A 7,013-nucleotide genomic window follows, 5' to 3' on the forward strand; every position below is an offset into this window, starting at 1 on the left:
AGTACACGGCGAGCACGGGACTGTGAGAAGGATATAAAACCTAGTGATCGGACACACAGAATCTCACAGGCAGCAGGAGTTTAGAGGAGACGGCAGACATGCGTGTCCCGGATTTATACGTCACATTATGGGAACATGAAATGGACGTTCTCCAGCTCTGTATTCACTCACAAAGATAAGGGCATTTGTGGGCCGGGCTCAGGGTTGAACTGAGGATCGGAGCGTCCAAGGAGCAATGAGAAGCTGATGTGCACGTATCAGGAAGGAGGCCCGTGACCTCTGTGAGGAACCACTTTGAGCTACACCACTTCAAAAACGACATTTGAAGTTGCACCCGTTGTTGTGAGCCGCGGTACACAATGTGTACAACTTTTGCGTTAAACTAAAAAACAAACAAAAATCAGCATCGGAGACCCTTGAAGTGTTTCAGAAATCTGTGTCAATAAAGCAGCGCGTCGCGTCAGGCGGCGGCGGCAGCGCTCCGAGTGACATTCACCTTTCAAGAAGGACAGAAGGAGACCGAAGAGTCAGGCGGCGGACAGCCAGGTAGGTCTTCTTTGACATTCGCTGGGTTGTTCACCGTGAATTCAGACCTGATCGGCCTGAGGGGGGAAACATGCGGTTCAAACCACCTGAGCTGTGGCGTGTTGTCACTTCGGTCCTCCGACGTGACAACACGCTGATGAAAACACACGAGTTTCTCGTCCTCAACAACACAATCGTCGTGTTCTGCCAGCCCCCCTTCTTTTTTTTTTGCAGGGTTTGACTCGCTTCCTTTTCTCTGTTCCCCAAACATTTTACTCAAAACTCAAGTTTCAGGTTCCTGGTGAAATCTCAGATGAACACCTACCGGTGGTCACAGCACAACTCAGGGGCTGATGTTCGTCAAGCGACAGAACTTGGGAATACATGCTTTTTATGTCTCTTTTTGTCTTTTACCTGGACCCCCCCCCCTCCCACACACACACACACACACACACACACACACACACACACACACACACACACACACACACACACACACACACACACACACACACACACACACACACAGTTCAGTAGTTCCAGGAGACATTTTTCAGCAGTTAATAAACCGCTACCTTTTGCACGTTTGATGGATTCTGTATTATTAATCATCACTTCAGCCAGCGGAGTTATCCAAACTGAGAGCAGCAAAGAAGTCTTTTTTTTTTTTTTGGCATCTTTAATCATTAATGTCTCCAAATGTCCTCTTGGTTTTGTGGTCGTTCCTTACAAGGAGCTGAATTGAATGAATGTTATGATGTAACCTGCCCTCAGATATGTCCTTACATGTTTATCTACATCTGCAGTAGTTAGATCTGTATTATTTACAGGAGGAGGCGGGGAGAGAGTTTTCACCACCATCATGATTAGACTGTCTGAAAGAGACGGCCCTTTTAGAGACGATGTAATCCCCTTCAGGAGTTGACTTGTTAGCAATATGTTGTTGTTTTTTTGTATAGCTTTTCTGGGCTGGTGGGGCAGATTTGAAGTCTTAAACATCTGGCAGGTGTCAACGTATTCGAGAAGATGTTCCCAAGAATATCACAGTCAGTGTCCTCAAACCTTTTCCACAACAGGCCTCCCTCCTGATGAAGCTTTTACGACCAACATACTGAGTCCACGTCCGATCCTTAGGTTCCATCGCTGACATGAGACACCAGGGAGAAAAATAAAAAGCATTTCTACTTTTTCCATTACCGTCGCTTTCTGCGGTATTTGTGATTTTTCCGCTGACGTTGTCCATTACTGCGTGACCCCGAGAGAGATGAGAACTAACACTGCTTTCACCCAATATTTATTCACCAAGGCTTTCAATGCAACGGACAAATATCAATCAAGCTTGTGGAAATGTTCTTTAGAAAGAGCAATTTAAGACGGATTTGAGCAGGACACATCTATCCAGTGTGTCCCAGGGCCGCACAGAACACCAAATGCATCTTTAGATATTAAACTGAGGATGTCTTTATCACTTTATGATCCTCACTTGGATTTGTTTTGGAGTCATTATTTTCTTTATGCAGAATGCTTCACCAAAGGCACATGTGGAAAAGGTCTCAGGAAAGATGCCATCCACGGAGTGTTTGACGTTTGAATTGAAGATGTGGTGTTGACATTAGAAAAACGATCTGCTATCAGCTGATCACCCCCCCCCCGCCCCCCACACCTCTCTCCCCTCCTCCACTCCCTCCAATCACAATCTCTCTCTCCTCTTCATCCAAAAATTGAATTAGGTTTTATCCCGATGCTGAATGGGTGGGATGATACTGTTGCTAGGATACATCACACTGCAGACTGGCTGGCTTTCCTTCAAGGCTAGAGAGGGAGGAGGGAGGAGGGAGGAGGAAGGGCAAAGGGAGAGATGGAGGAAAAAAAGGTAAACAAGAATATTGGAATGAGGGTAAAGGAGAAGGACGTGGAGGAGTGGCGAAGCAATAAAGGAAAGTAGGGAGGATGTTAAAGAGGTGAAGAAGCAAAAGGAAGACAGAGGAGGGAAGGAAGAAGGGCACAAGGGAGGGAGAAAGAGGGTGGGAGAAAATGAGGGTGAGAGAGAAGGAAAGAGGACAACATTAAAAAGGTTATTAAATCGTAAAAGGTCGTCAGAAAAGGAAAGAGAAAACAGACAGAGAGCAAAAGAGTAACGGACAGAAAGGAAAGATGGAGGCAGAGGAGAAGGAGGCAGCTGGAGTGGACGAGAAAGGAAACACCTCACGCTTTATTTATCATTATGTAATCTGCCTTCGTCTCTGTGTAAGTCATCACTCTTATCCCCGGGCCTCTGCAAAGACTCCTCCCCCTTGGCATCGTCCTGGCAACGGGCTGTCAGACCAGACTGATGTTGCTGGGTGTGACTCGATGGTAACACTTTGCATCGGTGAGCGAAATGCTGAAAAGAGGTCACTTGAAAATTCAGGCACGATACATATAGATAGACATACACGGACTCTTATTAGGAGTCATACACACCGATTATTGTTGTTTATTAACCCAAGGTCTGTTTATTCCTTATTAAACAGGATGTTAAACAAGGTCAGGTTATAAATCTGATCTTTCAATGACATTTCACCCTTCAGAGGCGACACAGACCTGACATAAACATGTTTTCGGTTTAAGCTTGAGTTGATGTATTGAGTTTGTATGTATCAATAAATATATCTTGCTAAATGAAAACTACATTTCACCAGGAGGATTTACTGTTTTCATCAGACCCATAAAAAAACAAGCCTACTGGTAGCAGCTCATTACAACCCATAGTTATGCGTGACAGTTGTGACAGCACCATCTAGTGGTTGTAGTAATTACGGCAGGGTGAAGTGAGGTGATGTTGTGGGGTGGATGGATGGGTCGACAAAACATCGACAAACTTTTTGTCGTGGTCACTCCCACCATTTAATTGAAGAGATGTTTGCAGGCGTTTCTTTATTTAGAGCCAAAACAGGAGCAACAGCAGCCCAAGACCCTGAAGCACTTCCTCCGCTGACATACCCGGACACTGTAAAGTATCCCATTTTTGGACAGTTTGTTCATTTAAAAGTTACAAATCCCCTGAAGTTCATGAAGAGTTTCTCAATAGTGAATGATCTGCTAATTGAAAACTGCAAAGTACAGTCCTACTGAAAAAGGAGGCATTCCTCTTTTCGGTCCAATTATTAAAGCAAAAAATAAATAAATAATACAAATACTTCAAAAACACTCAGCGGCTTGATTATTTTATTGAGTAGGCAGTGGGTTTGATCAGTGGCAATGTTCATAAAGAAAATAAAATTGCTATAATCTGGATGAAAACTTGATTTCACAGGTAATCTTTTAATGTGCGTATCAAAGGAAGAGTCCTGGCTCTCACTCACCAACACAGCACGTTACCCTAAATCCAACACGGTGTGACTTCATCACGATCTCGTAGCCTGTTTCCAAGTCAGCCAGCTGAGAGGGAGCAGCGCGGGACCTCCGGCGCGGCCGCCAGAGGGGCGTTGCGTTACCCCCAAAGCTCTCTGCCCACTTTTGGCAGCCGTATTTGTCGGTAGGCTTAAATGGGTTAACAGACAGAAAATGAGGTAATCCGCAGTGTTTGCAGTGCAGCGAGGTTGGTGAGGTTGCGCTGGGTGCTGGCTCAGCGTTGTGTTTATCCCCCTGTGGAATCGACAGAGCATAAAAGAACTGCTGCAGCGAGCCGCTCTCATTCACGGCCGGATTAGTGGAGCATTTAGTCCTCTTTTTATTATCATTTTTTTTTCTTCCTTTTCTTTTCTTTCTTTTTTTTTTTTACCCTGCCCCCCCTCTCCCCCTCCCCTCCGACAACACAGACATGAACACAGTATTGAGCGACCTATAGCTGACTCTCAGGGCACAGCTGCCCATATGAGCAGCTCTTTACACTCTGCTTCCTCTCCTCCCTCCTCACATCTGGGGCAAAGACAAGAAAAGGGTGACATGCAAATTACGCAGAGGAAAGCTGTTCTCCATCGTTTTCTGTGGACTCTTTGCTCTTTAGTTCATCGTAGTAATCCTTTTGGTTTTCATTACTAAACATGTGAGCTTTTAGTCTCATTAGATGGCCGTTGCAACATTCAAACGAGACCAGAGTGCTCCGCATGTGAGCTCTTTGTCTCTCTCCTCATTTGAATGCATGCCTGGGATGATGATTTTTTTTTTATTTTTTTTTCCTGGAGTCCAGGTTGGCAGAGCTGCAGCTATTTTTAGAAAAAACGAATTGCTTTGGGGAACCCCTATAAGTACAGCTGCCTGCCTTTCTGTCTCTCTGAACAACAAACACAAAGCTTAACTGCAGATGTGCGGCCTCTCAGGGTAACACTGAGTTTGGATTTGCACCAGGCCTCATTCATCCTGTTGAAAATTCATTTTTAAAATGTTTGTATTCGAATAGCTTGTGACAACAGACAACGTGGCTCCTACAAGACAGTCCGAGAACTGTATCTGTTTGTTTAAACGATCAGTATCGACTAAAGACCTTCTGCTGACGAGCACAGATGATGTTTATCCTTTATAAGTGACATTTGGAGCTGACATTCGCTGAGAAAGCTGACGAGTCGATACGTGGCTCAGATGTTTGTGCTTGGCACAAGGCGGCTGACGGACGTCCGCTGCGACACTCTTATCAGCTGCTCCCCAATACAATTTACAAAACAGCCTTTGATGGGAAACAGAACATAAACGCTACGTTAGTTTGTTGGGAAATCTAACACAGTGACGATTGATTGTCTCACAGCTGAACACGTCCGGTGGTACTCTGAGCTGAGCGTGTTCATGTTTAGCTTGCTGTCTGGTTTAGTGCAGAGATGGCGACATTCCTTCCTATGAAGGGCCGAAAATGAATCCGGATGGAGGGCCGCGCGCCAAAAGTCAATGTTTATGTTTTGTGAAATTACATTTAATAAAAATAATTCAAATGTGATATGTTTTTATAGAAAATAAACATTCTACATATAAAATTAAATGTCAGAATAATAATAATAAAAAAAAAAAACCACTGCTTTTGAATCTGCAGTATAGTCATTTTATGATTTTGCAGACATTCTTAATATTTTCAGTGCGTCACTGCCATCATCTCTCATCTTGACTGGCAGCTCAAAGTCAGAGCTGTAGGACCAAGCAGCAACACCGATGTCACACATTTGTTTGTTCGGTTTGTTCAACAACACAGCTTTTTGAGGATGAGAAGGAATGACTTTAGCGAACAACACTGAGATAACTTATGGACAAAAATGATTGACTTTGCATTTCTTGAGAGGACCTCTAGTGGCACTTGGTGGTATTGCTGCTTGAGGTACTTCACCAGTATCCTCTGGGGAACATGAATGTCGATAAAACATTTTGCGCCACTCCATCAAGTAAGATATTGAGATGTTTCCCTCGTTAAGTTCCATTTTGACTTGCTGGTTCAAAAGTGAAGGGATCAACCAAGTCGTTGGGATTCGTCCTCTGGGTATCACAAATGTCTCTACAGAAATGTGACCTCGCCATCCCTCCGGGCATGCTGCTTACACGACTAAATGTATGAGTGGACCCATTGATACCGTCGGGGTGAGACTGCACAGCCTCTCATTGTCTGTAAGTTGTGAACCACATCTGTCATTCTCATCCTCGCCCAGAAACATTACCGAAGACATATTCTCTGCATACATCGTCCCTCTTTGTATCATTAATAGACTCTCAGTCCCTGTCTCGGGTTTCCCTCGTTTAGCTGTGCATCGCCATAAAAACAAAAGGCTGATCTAGTGTTGGCATAACGGGCGAGATCATCAACACAGCACAGTCCGCCCAGATTGGGTTTCACCAGCGCAGCAGTTTGACAGAGGCCTCGGACAGACAGCTATATATCCCCGAACTGGACGTTGTTTGGCTGGCTGATGACCTTTGACCTCTGAGGATGCGAGGGTTGCAAACAGACACTGATTGTGTTCGGAGAGCCGGATCTCGCTGGTGTCATTCTCTATCCAGCGGATCAAAGCAAATCAGTTTACGGTGTCCTGCTCACCTGTCGACTCCACGTTTCCTTCAACCAGTCGACAGCAACACATTCTGTGTGCGTGTTGTGTGTCTGTTTCGTGCGAAAGGTGCTCCGACTATTTGTTTGGCCAGAACCCGATCAGAATGCTTGAAATCTACCAGCAACACTCACAAGGGAAGGCACGCAAAAATAGGATGTTTTAGGAGTTGCCACGGTGACCCCATCTTTGATATCACACTGGAAACATACTCACAGTGGTTATAAAATCAGGGGGAAATACTGTCTCCGCTGAAAATTAGAGCACCACATTTCTCCTTTACAAGTATTTGATGAGTGAATGTCTAAATAGATGCACTAATGAATATTTTAAATGTATGGTGCATTCATGAGGAACTGGGAATATCCCGCTGGGAATGTCTTTGAGGGCTCTGACGAGTTGGTTTGACGTCGCTTGACACGGCAGCGTTTGTGGTGAAAGGAGGAAATGTAGGCGACCCGCTTCAAAAACAAAAAGCCAGACGGT

This window comes from Brachyistius frenatus, unplaced genomic scaffold (assembly GCF_029030835.1).
Source record: "Brachyistius frenatus isolate BFR_SWC_R1_liver_20210118 unplaced genomic scaffold, ASM2903083v1 Contig_116, whole genome shotgun sequence".
NCBI lineage: Eukaryota > Metazoa > Chordata > Actinopteri > Embiotocidae > Brachyistius > Brachyistius frenatus.